Consider the following 17,500-nt stretch of genomic DNA (forward strand, 5'->3'; position numbering starts at 1 on the left):
AAGACAAAAAATGAAGAAGATAAAAGAAAAAATGAGAAGAAAACACGAAGATGAATTGAGAAAGTTAAAAACTAACTAGCACGAAGAAAGAGCATAAGAAACTCTCTCTCTCTTTCTCTCTCTCTCTCTCTCTCTCTCTCTCTCTCTCTCTCTCTCTCTCTCTCTCTCTCTCTCTCTCTCTCTCTCTCTCTCTCTCTCTCTCTCTCTCTCTCCTTATCAGAAATGGATATATTCATATTGTTTGGGTCATCTATCGTCTGTGTCTGTCAGGTGATTCTCTCTCTCTCTCTCTCTCTCTCTCTCTCTCTCTCTCTCTCTCTCTCTCTCTCTCTCTCTCTCTCTCTCTCTCTCTCTCTCTCTCTCTCTCTCTCTCTCTCTCTCTCTCTCTCTCTCTGCAATCACGGTAGGTAAAAGAGTTAATTAGTTCACCTGGCTCCCGCACCTCACCTGTCCAGCCTCTGCTCTTTCACCTGCGCCAAAAATCGCCAGGTAGAGTAAGCTTCCTTTCACGCTGCCCCTTCCTCTCTTCGCCCCTCTCATCCGCCTTCTTTCCTTTCCTCCTGCTGTCATTCTTCTGTGTCCGTATCTCTTCTTTCGTTTTTCGTTTAGTTTATTCTATATGTTTGTGTATCTATTTTTTTCTCGCTTTTTTTTATTTTGTTTTGTTTCGTTTGGCTTAGTTTCTTTTTTTTATTTCTTTGCTTTCTTTTTGTTCATTTGTGTTATTTTGTCTTGTTTTCCTTTGTCTTATCTGTTGGGTCTCTCTCTCTCTCTCTCTCTCTCTCTCTCTCTCTCTCTCTCTCTCTCTCTCTCTCTCTCTCTCTCTCTCTCTCTCTCTCTCTCTCTCTCTCTCTCTCTCTCTCTCTCTCTCTCTCTCTCTCTCTCTCTCTCTCTCTCTCTCTGTCCTCTAATATCCATCCCTTCATCTCTTCCTTCCCTTATCTCACGCCCATCACCATCCTTCTCCCTCACCACCACCACCACCACCACCTGTCCCTTCCCACTCCCCTTCCAGCTTTCCTTTCTCCTTCCTTCACCTCGTATCACCTTTTAAATAACTTCTCTCACTCTACTAGTGGACACATTCATATGAGGATTCACCCCTACTCTTTCTCACTCTCACACATGTTCTCTGTCTCTCTCTTTCTACTACTCTTTTCCTCCTCCTTTTGCAACTTCCACCCCCAAAACCCGGCCACTTTTTGTTACTCGCACGGTTCAAGAGGAGTGGGAATGGGAGGAGGAGGGAGGAGGAAGAGCAGAAGCCTCTTTTGTGGAGCGAGATTTCCCTCATTCCTTTGCCTGGCGTGGCGGGGCTGGCTGTGGGCAGGTCACATATTGGATCTCAAGTCGAGGCCACTCAGGCGCCAGACGGGAAAAAGAAAACGGGAGGGTACCAGAGGGGGCAGACTGAGTGAGGGTGCGTACCTGCCTGGGTGGCTGGAGTGAGGTGCGAGGCAGGACAGGTAAGATGAAGGCTGTAGGAGCAGGCTGGGCTGGGAGGAGGGGAGGGTTGTGTGTGTGTGTGTGTGTGTGTGTGTGTGTGTGTGTGTGTGTGTGTGTGTGGTGGAGGAAGATGGACAGAGTGAAGGAAAGGGAAGGTTTGGAGGGTGCGATGTGGAGATACGTCCGGGAGGTGAGTGAAGGGAAAGGGAGATGAGGATGGAAGAGATGGAGGGAGGAAAGGGAGAGGGAGAAAGAGGAGATGGTTAGGGAGGGAAAAAAAAAGGTGGTGGTGGTGGTGGTAAGATCAGAGAGTGTAAGAATGGAAACTGCCGTAGTGGGTCATTGTGTACGTGTGTGTGTGTGTGTGTGTGTGTGTGTGTGTGTGTGTGTGTGTGTGTGTGTGTGTGTGTGTGTGTGTGTGTGTGTGTGTGTGTGTGTGTGAGTGTAAGAGGATGACGGGAAGTAAAGTATCACAGTAGAGTGAGTGACATCGAGGAAAAAAGAGGCGGAAGAAAAATAGTAAAGAGAAAAGGTAGGATAGAAAAGGAGAGAGACAAGATCACATAACAGATAAGTGAAATAGAAAGGAAGGAGGAAAGACGGGAGTGAGAGACGGAAAGAGGAAGAGAAGGAGAGGAAAAACGACAAGGAGAATATAACAGGACAGAATGAACACGAGAAAGAGAAACAAAAGATAAATAAATACAGAGAAAGAGAGAGAGAGAGAGAGAGAGAGAGAGAGAGAGAGAGAGAGAGAGAGAGAGAGAGAGAGAGAGAGAGAGAGAGAGAGAGAGAGAGAGAGATGAGGGACTTATTAAGAGCAAGCGAGGGAAACACAGGAGAGAGAAACAGGAGGGAGTTATGGAGTTAGGCAAGATGGAAGGGTTGATGGGCCGGACTGTGAGGAGGGAGTGAAGGAGTAAAGAGCGCGGGGAGGAGAAGATTAGGGAAGAATGAGCAAGTGAGAGAGAGAGAGAGAGAGAGAGAGAGAGGTGAGGGGAAGGATGGGGGATGTGGGGTGCATAAGTGAGAGGATAAGAGAGTAAACGAGGGAGTGGGAAGAGGAAAATGAGAAGGGTGAGGCAGAGTGGTGGGGAATTTAGAGGTTAGGAGAGGATTGAGAGGAGGAGGAGGAGGAGGAGGAGGAGGAGGAGGAGGAGAAGGAGAATGGGTGGGGAAGGAGGGAAGTGGGATGCATAGTTGAGAATGTGGGAGAAAAGTAATTCTCTCTCTCTCTCTCTCTCTCTCTCTCTCTCTCTCTCTCTCTCTCTCTCTCTCTCTCTCTCTCTCTCTCTCCCACCATTACTTTTCAGCCTCTTGCCCTTCATTGCCTCCCTCCTCCCCTCCCTCCCTCCCTCCCTCCCTCCTTCCCTTGACACAAGACGTCACCCGCCACAAAACAGGTGAAGACGAAAGCCACTTGGTTACAGACTGAAGAGAAGGTAATACACACAGAGAATCGTGGTATCTTCGTTATTATAATGATGTACGTATTTTTAGTGTGATAAAGGAGCTGAAGTAATAACGTCATGTATTTATCGAAGGGAGGCTAACTAAAGGCTGTGTAGGAGTACATAGATACACCATTAGAAGTTCGAGGTAGGTTGCAGTAATGCGGTTTACACCTCGTTGGGTACTGCCACGGTCTCGGTCATTCGGCTGACTGGACGCCTACCTGAAACACCACACACTCACGCCTGCAGTGGTTTTCCTTTATTGTGATTTAAGCACCACCTGGAGTTTGGGTAAGCACTTTGTATTATGATGGTATTGTGATTATGATGTATAGTGATTATGATATATTTATTTAGTATTAACTTTGATGAACATGTAAGTGTATGTGATTACAGTTAAAAGTATTTGGGTGATCTTGTTAAGTACTTATTGTGAATGTACCTTGTTGGTGATATTTGATAGAAACATGATTTTCTATGGATTAGTATAACATTTCCAGACCATGTTTATATTATAACTTGTGATGTGTCCGCTAATTTCGTGTAGGATTTCGTATTCACTTAATTGGTTGTTGGCAGGCCTCTGTTGTTGTATACTTGCTTTGACCGTGTCTGGGGAATCTAACTGCGCCTGTGAACAGCGCCCGCAAATAAACTCACGGCACGGTACAGTTTCTGTACCGATCCCCGCTCTACAAGTGGTGACCCCGGAGTGACATTGTAGGAGTACATAGATACACCATTAGAAGTTCGAGGTAGGCGTCCAGTCAGCCGAATGACCGAGACCGTGGCAGTACCCAACGAGGTGTAAACCGCATTACTGGAACATATCTCGAACTTCTAATGGTGTATCTATGTACTCCTACAGCTGAAAAAAATATAAAAAAAAAACCTTTGTAATTGCCAGTGTCTAAAATAAGCTTATTTTAAAGTGATTCTGAGGCTGTCACTTTAGTTCAAACGTCCTGATGCTCCTCTGGGAAAGTGGTTTGCGTCGCTTGAACATAAGAATATAAGAAAAATTAAGGGAAGCTGCAAGAAGCCATCAGACGTACACGTGGGAGCTCCTCTACGAGTATAGATCTTGCCTACCTACGTATTTCCACTATCATCCTCATCCATAAATTTGCCTAATCCTCTTTCAAAGCTCGCTAATGACGCGGCACCAACTACCTGATTAACGAGTCTGTTTCATTCATTCAATATCTGAAGGAGAGCTGCAGTATAAAAAGCAGATACAGCGAACACTGGCAGTCTTCACAAATTTACAAGACCAGAGACAGACAGACAGACAGACAGACACTTACCTCATCATCTTCCTGAGTCACGCTACTCCGCCGACCTCCGCAAACTTCCCATCTCATCTTTCCCTCTCCTCCCTGCTCTCTCTCTCTCTCTCTCTCTCTCTCTCTCTCTCTCTCTCTCTCTCTCTCTCTCTCTCTCTCTCTCTCTCTCTCTCTCTCTCTCTCTCTCTCTCTCTCTCTCTCTCTCTCTTCACCAGCTATCTCTTTGAAGGCCAGTCACTCAGTCAGACAGTCAGTCAGCCTCCTGCTCTGCCTGTTAATTGCATCCCTTGCCGCGCCACAAGTTCTGTCTGTCTCATTTCTACTCATTTCTGATTTCCGTTATGTGTTGGATTTATTCTCGTGTTATCTCGGTTGGTCTTTTCTTTGTGCCTTGTTGCTGTTATTCTTGACTATGGTTGTTGTTCTTTTGTTGTTTTTATTGATGGTTTTGTCTTATTTTTGGTTTACCTTGATAATTTCCGTGTGTAGGTAATGTCAGTGATGCTCCCAGCAAAGCGTGGCAGCGTCCGTCCCTCCATTGTCGCTGTGCACTCGTTCACTTGTTCTCCTTTGAATTAACAACGCTTCGCCTCCACAGATTCAAAGGGACATTACAAAGAGACATTACGCGGGAATATTACAAAGGATTACAAAGGATTTCACGCGATATCAAACCTTTAGCTGTTTACTATGCTGTCTGACTTCACTACATTACATTGCCTACATAATAGAAAAAAATAAATAAATAAATAAACGGCTCAGGTGGGATAGGATGCTTTTAAAAGATGATTAGGTAAACTTATGGATTGGGATGATAGATGGATATAGTTAGGCATGTTTTATACAGTGACTGCCACGTTTAGGCCTACTGACTTCTACGGGGACGCGAGGATGAGGCCTTCCTGTGTACCGAGTGTGTGTTTTTGAAAGTGTCATGAGCGTCAGGGTATGTCTGTGGGAGGCAAGCAGTAGTGACGGAGGAGGAGGCGTTCCTGGGTCCTTGGGGTTTATTTGGGGTCTATTTCTGTATGAGGCGAGCAGCGGCGATTCGAGGATAAGGCGTTACTGTGTACTGGGTGTGTGTTTGTAAATGTCAGGAGTGTGAGGGTCTGGTTCTGTGGGAGGCGAGGGAGGTGGTTAGGCGGCGGTGAGGCGTCACGGCGACTACCGCTAATGCCCATTGCACACGGATGAACGATTATGGGTCTCTCAATAATGGTATTTCCTTCCCGATATGCAACTGTGTGCCACGATTACACACACACACACACGCAGACATCGTGATTGTCAGTGTTTTGTGGTTCTTTGTTTTCGATAACCATACGATGTGTGTGTGTGTGTGTGTGTTTCCACTCTCCGTTACTGTACCTTTGCTGTAACTGCATCGTGATAAAAAAAATAGTTATAACTGGACTTTTTTTTGTAATTTCCTACTTTATGGTCGTATAAACAACAAACACATTAAAAAATCAATCCAATAACAATAATAATAAACTAAAATCAAGATAATTAACGTTATAAAATCTGGGTGCAGATAACACGGCAGCTACCCGCCCTCTCTCTCTCTCTCTCTCTCTCTCTCTCTCTCTCTCTCTCTCTCTCTCTCTCTCTCTCTCTCTCTCTCTCCTCACATCACCTAAATAACTTTTTTCACTTGTTGTGGACACCTTTATATGGAATCTCTCTCTCTCTCTCTCTCTCTCTCTCTCTCTCTCTCTCTCTCTCTCTCTCTCTCTCTCTCTCTCTCTCTCTCTCTCTCTCTCTCTCTCTCTCTCTCTCTCTCTCTCTCTCTCTCTCGACAGCTGTCCCTCGTTTTCTTTATTTCGGTCAAGTTCCTCAGTTTTCATCTAATCTTTATCTTTTTTTTTAGTTTATGGTTAAATAATTTCCTCGGTTTTCTCTGATTCTAGCGGATGAATTCAGTTCCTTCCACGTCATCGGGTATTTTCCTTCCTTTCCTTCTACCTCCTTTTGTTGTTTTATTCCTTTCATCCTTTGTTCCTTCCTTAATTTTATCTTTTCCTTCTTTTCTTCCTTCTTTCCTTCCTCGTTTTCGTTTTTTTCTTGCCTATCTTTTCTCCTTTCTTTTCCTCCCTCCTTCCTACTTCCCCTACATTTCGTCTTTTTCTCCTTCCTTCTTTTCTTTTTTTTTCTTTCATTCTACGCTGCCTCGTCTCCCTTCCTCCTCCTCTTTCTCCATCTCTCTCTTCCTCCCTCCCTCCCTCCCAGAACAGATGTCTTTGTATAAGTGTGTGTGTGTGTGTGTGTGTGTGTGTGTGTGTGTGTGTGTGTGTGTGTGTGTGTGTGCTGGCCTACATACATAGTTTCTCGTGTTGTTACGTACGAGTATATACAAGTCTTCTTCATCTCTTTTTTACTTGCATGTTCTTGTTTTTTGTTTTCTCTCTTATTGCATTAGGAGAAACATATTTGTATCACCACCACCACCACCACCACCACCACCACCACCACCATCACTACCCCCACTACCACCATTACTACTGCTACCATTAACACCACCACCATCACTATCTCAACACCAACTCACCTATTCCTATTTTCCCATCACCACCACCACCACCACCACCAATAACACCCATACCTTTCAAAAACCACACTTCCTCTCACACTCTCTCACTTTCCTTTATTTCTTTTTCGTGTCTTAATAACTCGCGAGGCACACACACACACACACACACACACACACACACACACACACACACACACACACACACACACACACACACACACACACACACACACACACACACACACACACACACACACACACACACACACACGCGCACAGACAGACAAAGGACCCATCTAGCCACGCCTCCCGTAGGACCTTCTGACGACGGGGCACGAGGGTCATACACCAGGGGCGCCCACTCACGGTAATGAACCCCTGGCCTCCCCTGTGTGTGTTTGGTGCCCCTGGGGTTCTGTGCTGGGGGGAGGGGGAAGGGGAAGCGGGGTACTTTTGTGGCGGGAGGTGAGATGAGGTTAGAATAAAGAAGGAAAAATGAGAAAAGAGAAAGTAAAGGCTGTTTTGCAAGGGGAGAGAGAGAGAGAGAGAGAGAGAGAGAGAGAGAGAGAGAGAGAGAGAGAGAGAGAGAGAGGGGGGGGGGGAAGGAGGAAGTGGACAGTCTATTACTAAGGTACCTATAGGAAGAAGAGGAAGAGAAGGAGGAGGAAGAGGAGGGGAGGGAGGAGGAGGAGGAGGAGGAGGAGGAGGAGGAGGAGGAGAGATTTAAGGAGAAATGGAGAGAAATCTAAGAAGTGAAGGAAGAATTGGGGGATTTGGAGAGAAAATGGAGGGAGGAGGAGATTTCTGGAGGAATGGAGAGGAATCGTGGAGGAGGAGGAGGAAGAGGAGGAGGAGGAATATTCAAAGGAGACCAAACAGCAATAGATCCTGAGGTCCTTACTAGGCTGTTTGGGTAACTATTCTCCTGTAACTAGAAGTGGGACAGACAAGATAGCACAGATAAATGCTCCTCCCCCAACCCCCCTTCTCTCTAGCCGAAGCTGTAAGGAGGAGGAGGAGGAGGAAGAGAAATTGGAGGCTTTGGAGAGAGAGAGAGAGAGAGAGAGAGAGAGAGAGAGAGAGAGAGAGAGAGAGAGAGAAGCAACAAGCATTAAAAAAATAAATAAATAAATAAATAAAAAATAAGAAATTACAGGAAGGAAAGAAGGAAAGAAAGGGAAATAACAAAAGGAAAGGAGAGAAATGGAAGGATTTACATAGAGGGAGAAAGATGAAGGGAGAGGGAGAGGGAGGGAGGGGAGGGTTGCCAGTAATAACAATGGTAATGTTATATGGGAGGAAACAGCGAAGGATTTAAGTAAGGGGAGGCGAAGAGCTGGTGTGTCCGTGGTCTGTTCCCTTATATTGGGCGAGGTGGTGGTGGTGGTGGTGGAGGTGGAGGTAATAAGGAGTGAAGGTTTTTAGTGTGTGTGTGTATGTGTGTGTGTGTGTGGCGTCTCTTGTTTATGCGTTCATCTGTTTATGTATGTATGTATGTATGTATGTATGTATGTATGTGTATGCATGTATGTATGGTTGTTCATCTTGATGTATGCCTGTGTTTTTGTCTGCGCATCTCAGTCTCTCTCTCTCTCTCTCTCTCTCTCTCTCTCTCTCTCTCTCTCTCTCTCTCTCTCTCTCTCTCTCTCTCTCTCTCTCTCTCTCTCTCTCTCTCTCTCTCTCTCTCTCTCTCTCTCTCTCTCATTCCAAAGCCTACTTTTCTCCTACTTTCCCTAAACGTATTCCTCGTGTGTTCCCGTTCTCCCATTCCAGACAAGGTATTTTTTTCCTCCAGACCTTCATTACCTTTCTCTCTCCATTTGTTCCCCCTTTTTTTTTTTTTTCTCCATTTCATTCCGAGAGACCTTCCTAACGTGGCCGGAACACCCTCGTCTTTTTCCCTCTACACCTTTTCTTTATTCAGGGAACGCACCTACCTACCTCCTCCTCCTCCTCCTCCTCCTCCTCCTCCTCCTCCTCCTCCTCCTCCTCCTCCTCCTCCTCCTCCTCCTCCTCCTCCTCCTCCTCCTTCTTGCCCTCTCAACTTATTCCTCATAAATGCCAGTTCTTCTCTCTCTCTCTCTCTCTCTCTCTCTCTCTCTCTCTCTCTCTCTCTCTCTCTCTCTCTCTCTCTCTCTCTCTCTCTCTCTCTCTCTCTCTCTCTCTCGTTTATTTCTTTACTTTTCTTTCTTTTTCTTGATTTGTTTTGTTTATATCTTTCTTGTTTCCTCCTTTTTTTTAGTTCTTCCACTTCCCAGAAAATAATATTTTTTTTCCTCTCTTAACGCCTCCTCCTCCTCCTCCTCCTCCTCCTCCTCCTCCTCCTCCTCCTCCTCCTCCTCCTCCTCCTCCTCCCTTCCTTTTTCCTTACGAAGCACAAAAATCTTTCCTTTCGTTCCTCATAACCTCATTCACTCTTCCTCCTCCTCCTCCTCCTCCTCCTCCTCCTCCTCCTGTGTCTCACCAAGCACTTCCTTCACGAAACTGTCTGTCGCGCCTCGTCACCGATTCCAATGTTTTTTTTTCTTTCTTTTCCTCTTCTTTTACAAGTTTATTTTTTTCCCTCAAGGTGGACGAAAAGGAGTCGGTTCCGTTTTTGGGGAAGAAATGATTTGTTGCCCACACGATTATTTCCTTTTTTCCTCTTTTTTTCCTCTTCCTCCGTCTCTTTTTTTTTTTTTGGGGGGGAGGGGCTGGATGTTGTGTGTTTTTTTAGGTCTTATATATATAGCTTTCTTTTTTCTTTTTTTTCTTTTTTTTACGTGTGTTATCTTGTCCTAGTTGTGTGTGTGAGTTTGTGTGTGTGTTGTAATGGTATGTTGGTATCTCTCTCTCTCTCTCTCTCTCTCTCTCTCTCTCTCTCTCTCTCTCTCTCTCTCTCTCTCTCTCTCTCTCTCTCTCTCTCTCTCTCTCTCTCTCTCTCTCTCTCTCTCTCTCTCTCTCTCTCTCTCTACTCTTCCCTCCCCAATCTCACCCTTTCACCTCTCTTCCCTCCCTCCCTCACCACCACCCTACCCACTGTTCCCCACCACCCTCCCCACCTTCCCTCTCTCCCCCTCTCCCTCTCCTCCCCCACCCTCGCACACACTTATGCAAATGACATCAGACTTCTCCCAAAAGGTCGGAATGAGGTCAAGTTGAGGTTTCCAGGTCTAGGGCAAATTGTTATTGGTGTTTAATGCATAAAGGCGAGGAGGAGGAGGAGGAGGAGGAGGAGGAGGAGGAGGAGGAGGAGCAACAATAGCAGGGGGAGTAGGAGGGGAAGAGATTGGATAAGGTTGAGTGGAGACTTGTTGTGAGTGTTGTGTTAAGGGAAGGGGAAGGAGGGAGGGAAGAGGGATAAGTTGAAGAGTAATAAGGGAGAGGAAAGTGATGGTGAGGATGAGATGAAGGAGGAGGAGGAGGAGGAGGAGAAGAAGGAGGACTAATAGTGGTAGTAGTAGTAGGAGGAGGAGAAGGACGAAGAAGAGGAAAGGGGATATATTCATAATGGTAGAAGAAGAAAATGGATTTTTGTTATTCCATCCCTCTCCTCTCAAGAGCAACAATAACAGTAGTAGCAATAGTAGTAGCAGTAGCAGCAGTCTTAGTAGTAGTAGTAGTAGTAGTAGTAATAGGCAGTGAGTGTATGGCAGGATCTGAAGAAGAAGCAAGGCGAGGCAAGGGAAGGGCGGTGAGGAACACAAGACAGGAACACACTTACCCTAAATGGGGCTTACGTACTGACATCAAGCCTGCCTCTCCTTAATCTGACCCAAGCCTCCTTCTGTCTCCCCCTCAGAGTCTCCTTTCTCCACACCCAAGCTCCTCCCGTCCACCTCTCTCTCCTTCTGTTCTCCGTCCTCCCCATTCAAGCCTTCATCTGCCGCCCATAGCCTTGCACGCCCACCACCACCACCACCTGCTTGACGGGATTCACCAGCTCCTCCCGCCCACTAGTCTCACGATCTCTCCCTCTCTTGCTCCTCTTCCTAAAGGGTGTCTGTGGTAGCGACAGTCTAATGTTGCGTAGGTGTAACACACACACACACACACACACACACACACACACACACACACACACACACACACACACACACACACACACACACACACACACACACACACACACACACACACACACACACACACCACTGTTCCATGCATAAAGTTTCATTTATATCACGGCTCAGGTTTTAATATTTGATGTGATCTCTAAAATCCATCTTTATTTCGTGGCCCTTTGAATGTTTGGAGGGCTGCGATAAGGTCACCTGTAGCTGATTGTGATGACTGGCACACTGCAGGAGGTAACCACCGCACGACATTGGCTGTGTGTGTGTGTGTGTGTGTGTGTGTATATATATATATATATAGACACACACTTACACAGTGTAATGATGGCGTGCAGGTGGTTGGGTGTTGGGTGTGCGTGGGGAAGGCAGCGTCTGCCTCAAGACAGGCAGCTGGAGCCTCAGCCGCCGCCCGTCCGTCACGTGGCCCGTGAGTGGCGGGAGACAGACGGGGGGCTTTTTGTGTCGAGGTGACGGTACCGCTGGGAGTGCTGGGGCAGGGAGGCGGGAGAGGCTTGCCGCGGGAACTGGTTTCATATGTACCAGGAGAAATATTTTCTGCCTCGAGGATTTTGTACACTCAGTGAACAACACGTAAGGCGTGGCGTAGCGCGCCTTCCGCCACACTGGGGACAGTCAACAAAATGCCCAACAGTCCCTGTAATGCACACTCTGTGTTCGCAGCGTGTTGGCGAGTATGGCCGTACTGCTCCATACTGAAATGAGCCGCCCCGCCCCTGCCTGCCTCCCGCAGCAAGGGGCGCTGCGCCCTGCCTGCTCCGCCGACGCGTGGCTTGATTGTTCCGGCAAGATGAACTGTTTAGCGATGTGATCGAGCACATTATTGAGGCGCAGCACGGCGCGGGCTGTCACTCACTGGCGCGCCGCCGCTGCAGCACTAAAAGCTTTACACATTAACTAAATACATAAACAAATAACGTGCATTTCAGCTCACGATCTTTCAGTATTCTAATGAGGATTTTCTATTGCTGTGAACCATAAATAAAATAAACATTCATACTGAAAGAGCGAAGCAATCAGGTTAAGCGGTTTATTTATCGAAATTCATTTTAGAGTAATCAAAATGTCGTATTGAATATTAAATCTAAGCAAGTAAAATGTATTGCAGCACCGATGGGATTTGAGGCAAAGCACATTAATTATCGTCAGTGAACCTGCGCCGCGGGATGTGGTGCTCTTTTGCCCGCACGCTGACACCGCGGCCACAGCGGCTGTCCTTTCCACCCTCCGAGGAGAACAACATGGAAACGTGAGGAAGTACGGTAAAGGAAACATTTAGCGCTGCCATGTGTGGTCAGTGAATTCAGAAAAACCCCTGCCCGTCCGTAGAGGTGAGCCACACCGCTGCCTGTAGTATTCAGGCGTAATTAACCCAACACCACCCACGTCCAATCCGAGGCGGCCATTACCTGTTGGGGGAGAGCTCCCCTGAGGCAGAGACTCCGCGCTGAGCCTCTAAGGGCTCGGTAAGCAATTACAATGTCATTTGCATTGAAATGACCTTGTGTATCCTCGGCGATGTCCAGACAGGCGCCTCATTATCTCACTAAGATGAACCTTCCACCTTCCACCCGCCAAACACAACCCCGCGCTGGCCAGCCTCCCTCAGGACGCCATGGCAGGATGTGACCCTTTGTCCGGGGCACCTCCAGTCACCCTTCCCCTTGGACGCTTCTCTCAGTATTCTTCAGCTGCAGGTTTTCTGTTGTAACTGAGCATCACGGCACATTTCCGTGGATCTTCTCCCGCAGAATGTTGTGCACGTGGTGGCCCCTCGCGGCGTGGTGCTTGCCTCATTGCCTTTTGCTAATTCACGAGGAAGCGTCTCCCTCCGCCGCGCCTCCGCCTGGCCCCGCACTGCCCCGCCACGCGTCATGAGGAGGAGGATGACCTAATTAATCGCTGCCTGCATGACTGTAACATGATTATGCGCATGTTAAGTTAAGTTTATTTTACGTTCGTGCTACCCGTCAGTGGTATGGTTCCAATATTATTTGTTTTATTTCTCTTAATATACTTCTTATTGTATGCTGAACGAGTTTACACCAACTATGTATGTATTTGTCCGTAAATTGTGTATTTGATATTTGATGTGATAAAAATACTGTATAAGTAGACTACAATGGATTTGTTAAAGAGTATAGTTTATGCGGAGTGGCACACGGTTGTTGTGGAGGCCCGCGCGGCCTGATATAGACACTGACAGACAGGAGAGTGAGACAAGTGGAGACGGTTTGCTAGCTACGGGTCTCCCTCGTAGGACTCGGGAATAAGGTCGCCCCTCCTGTTCTATAGACTGTAAGTGTTATAACCTTTACATGATTATTGTTCAGGGTTATCTTCATAGTAGTTACAATTTGCTTCATGTGCTCAACATTATTTCTGTACCACTTGTTATCAATCATGGGTTATTAGTGCCTATGATTGTGTTTATTAAATTATACTAATCATATGATCAGGGAATGAGATATTGACATGTCTGTGGTTTGTAGGGTTATGAAAGTGAGACGTCAGTGGATTACCTATCAATTATCAAAGCACCAGTGACGTATCCGGCTGTTGGGGATTCCACGCCATAGTATTTTCAACACAACTGACGCTGGCAATGTTGTGAGTGTTATGGTTATTGTGTATTTGTGTGATTTTTGTCATGCTATGATTTACAGTGATATGTATGAGGATTTTCTGAGCTTTATAATGATGTGAGTCACACAGGGTATTTATCCATTGTTTGGGAGGTTTATCATATTGTGAACTGCAGAGATATTTTTGTGATTTCTGTACTTATTATACTATGAGGTACATGGGAACTATTCAAGGTCTGATCATGTTATGTAGTGATTATTTTTGTATTTTTAGTGTTTCTACGCTCATATGATTTTACCATGATTTGGTATCGGGCTGATTTATCCTGGACCCACAGGTTGGAACGCTACAATAAATGTTGCAACACATTGCTCGCCTGTGGATTGCCCTAACGCTACAATGACGGGGGAAAACTTCGCTTGTGTGGGCGGCGCTTCACTTCCGCTTCCTTCCCCCTACGCACCCACCCACCAGACCGCCCTCGTGCACCGCCACGCGCATGCACACCGCACCAGCAGCTCAGGCACGGGAGCGACGCGGCTGGACACACAAAGAATGAATGGCGGCGCTAAATAAATGAGTGCTTCCGCTCTCAATGTTATCAAGATCAACGCCTCGACAACACTACTGACTGAAGTGTGCGCTAAATTTGACGTAGCCTCCACACGCCCAGATGAGCGAAGCACTTGCTCAGTTACTCATGACAGTTAATATTTATCCCGTGATCTTTTTAATGGGAAATGTATGCACGTACTGTACCTGACCCGCCCAACTAGCACCACCACCACCACCACCCTCGCCTCCTGAAGGTAAGGGGACACCTGCACATACACACTCGCATATTTGCCCTACCTCCTCTCAGTACTTGCTAAATGGTCCGGATTCTCTCTCTCTCTCTCTCTCTCTCTCTCTCTCTCTCTCTCTCTCTCTCTCTCTCTCTCTCTCTCTCTCTCTCTCTCTCTCTCGCTCTCGCTCTCAGAGGGCGCGGCGTTCATCTGTTTGACGCGTCACGGGCGGGCGAGGCTCAAGTGACGGGCTGGTGATGACACGCTCGACCACTCTGTGTTAATGAGAGAGAGAGAGAGAGAGAGAGAGAGAGAGAGAGAGAGAGAGAGAGAGAGAGAGAGAGAGAGAGAGAGAGAGAGAGAGAGAGAGAGAGAGAGAGAGAGAAGCTGGGAGGAATAGGTGCCGTGTAGTTTCCCTTTCCCAGTCAGGGATAATAATAATAATAATAATAATAGTAATACTAGTAATCAGATTGCTTCCAACTCTCTCTCTCTCTCTCTCTCTCTCTCTCTCTCTCTCTCTCTCTCTCTCTCTCTCTCTCTCTCTCTCTCTCTCTCTCTCTCTCTCTCTCTCTCTCTCTCTCTCTCTCTCTCTCTCTCTCTCTCTCTCTCTCTCTCTCTCTCTCTCTCTCTCTCTCTCTCTCTCTCTCTCTCTCTCTCTCTCTCTCTCTCTCTCTCTCTCTCTCTCTCTCTCTCTCTCTCTCTCTCTTTTCCCGGCACCACGCCCCACACCCCAGCCCTCACCTGTACACCCGTGAGCCCAGGTAACACAATAACACCTGCTTTGTGCCTCACCTTTCACTCACACCAACCGTTTTTATTTTCCTCTCTTTGTTTTGTATATTTTTCTCTCTCCGCTTGGTGGTCTTAAGAATTTTCAGTGCTTTTCTGTTTTTCTTGTTCTTTTTCGTTTCGTGTTTGTTTTTTCTTCTGTATCGTTCTCCAGCCCCTTCTATACATGGTACTGGCTAGCTGTCGAAAATTTTACTTCTAATCTCCCTTCTCTTTCTCGTAGATGTTAATAAAGATGATTGAAAGTGCTTTCGATACGGCACGTGGCTGCATATCACAGTCAGAGTGTTAAACTAGAGGAGGAGACTCAACAGGGGCTTGTCAAGATCATGTGCAGTGCTTTTAATAGGGTACACTGTTGCATATAGCATTGAAAGAGTTAAGCTGGAAGAGAAGACTAAAGAGGTGAAGAGTTAAGACTGTTACGTGTACCAGTCTATGTGGACTCACTGTGTATTCCTCTTTGTGTTTACTCTTCCTCGTATAGAGTCAAGTGTTGGGTAAATAAGCAGGAAAATTTGTAATGTCAGTAATATATGAGTTAGTGATGGAAGATATTTAGTACGTGTTGCTCCAGGCGAGGATGACGGTGGTGGTGGTGGTGGTGGCGGGGGTGGTTGTGTTGCTAAGCTGTGTTAATATGAAGCGTAAATATCATGTATTTGAGTTGAGATAACTAACCTGGCGGACGTGAAAAATTAAAAGGATATAATGACGGAAACACACACACACACACACACACACACACACACACACACACACACACACACACACACACACACACACACACACACACACACACACACACACACACACACACGCAAATGACACGCAAACACTTGAGCAAACAGAGATAGGAAGACTCACAAATCAAAAGAAAGAAAGACCATCAAACAGGCAGGTAGAAACAAACACACACACACACACACACACACACACACGTAAAAAGGGGTAGACCAAACACACAAACAAAGACAGAAATAGGCAATCATTAAAAAGCAACCAAACAAGCTAATAGACCACCCACACAACCAACAAACTAACGAACCAACCAAACCAAAGACCTGAAGACTCGAGAGACTAAGACGACGAGTGAAAAAGGCAGAAAAAAAACTCTGAATTCTAATAGATCGGAGAGTCAATGAGAGCCGCGTAATGAGACTAATGGAATCTGCCTCATTCTACTCATTTTTGGAGGGGGCGACGCTGCCCAGACTGTACTAAAGAGGCGGACGCCATACAGTGAAGAACGACGCTGGTTGGCTAGAGAGAGAGAGAGAGAGAGAGAGAGAGAGAGAGAGAGAGAGAGAGTGAGTGGATTATGAAGGTCTGAGTTGAGGTTTGAAGTGAAATGTACACCCAGCCTCGCCTAATGAAGCGTGGAGGGAGGCTGGAGTGCCCCGGACGTCTGTGTTGGGAAGCGTGAGGAGGCGAGGGCAGCACTGGCATTGTGAAGGGCATGGAGGGACTGAAAGGCAAGGTGTGTTGAGGCCACCAGTCAATTGAGATCCCCTGCCAGGTGTTAGGCTGCTGGGTTGTTGAGGTCTCATTTCCCGTACGTCTAATCCACTTGAACACGAAAAGAAGGAAAAAGAGTTGGATTAAAGTTTTTTGGTAATAAGAAAGGTGTTTTGGTGTTCGATTCCATGTCTTTAGCTGTACCTAGCCGAAATAAATCGAATCTAATTTAATCAAGCCCAATTTAACCTAATCCTTTTGAACACGAAAAGAAGGAAATGTTTTTTTTTTAATTCTTGTGAGAAAAGTGTTAAGGTGTTCGATTCCAAGTCTTTTGCGGCAGCTGTCGCTTTGTTCTCTCAACGGAACTATTTTCAAAGGGCAGAGATAACTGATGGCGCAGTATCATGAAAGAACATTTGATGGCACAGAATTCTTGTTAAACTATCACTTGAATCATAAAAACACCTGAAGGCGAACAAACCTTGCTAAACCATCACTATAAACATGACAGCACCCTTGAAAACCTCCCAAAGTAACGCTCTCTACATCCTGGTCAATATTGTCGAGTTTAGATGCTGAAAATATTAAGAACGCGAGTCTAGATGGAAAGGATAAGCATTTACCGGAACAGTGTGGGGCGCGCGGGTGCACCAGAGCCAGAGCTTACCGCTGGTCGTGACTCGCCTCTGCCCACACTCCCAGGAAGGCTGCTGCTGCCCCGGAGTCAATAATAAGATAAAGGTCAAAGGCTGCGTGCTCCGTGGACAGACAGGCCGGCAGCGGGCGTTACTTCCTGGTGAGTCTGATGTCCGCCAAGTGATGCAGTGAAGAGTAAAATGAAATAGACTGAAATTGTGAACCGCTAGATTATGAAGGGAAATATTACATATGGTATGATTAATGAAGGAAAGAAAATTATATAGACAGACTGATAGACGGCGATACTTCCTACTTCATGGTGAGTCCGATGTCCAGCAGAAGACGCAGTGAAATTAAGAGAAATTTGTGCTAGATTATAAGGGAATATTTCATGCGGTTATGATTACTGAAGAAAAGAAATCCAGATGGTGGTGATACTCTCTGTGGG

At 46.4% G+C, this 17,500-nt stretch overlaps 1 protein-coding gene and 1 long non-coding RNA gene across 2 annotated transcripts in view; both read left to right on the forward strand.

Annotated features, from left to right (window-relative positions):
• The window catches only part of LOC135103332 (gamma-aminobutyric acid receptor subunit beta-like), a 277,770-nt gene that overhangs the window by 126,292 nt on the left and 133,978 nt on the right, over nt 1-17,500 (forward strand). The window lies entirely within an intron of this gene.
• Nucleotides 12,697-13,743, forward strand: LOC135103330 (uncharacterized). The gene is made up of 2 exons (XR_010270004.1): nt 12,697-13,087; nt 13,282-13,743. It is a non-coding gene; the product is annotated as an uncharacterized LOC135103330 (long non-coding RNA).

The sequence above is a fragment of the Scylla paramamosain genome, chromosome 9 (assembly GCF_035594125.1).
Source record: "Scylla paramamosain isolate STU-SP2022 chromosome 9, ASM3559412v1, whole genome shotgun sequence".
In the NCBI taxonomy this organism is placed as follows: domain Eukaryota; kingdom Metazoa; phylum Arthropoda; class Malacostraca; order Decapoda; family Portunidae; genus Scylla; species Scylla paramamosain.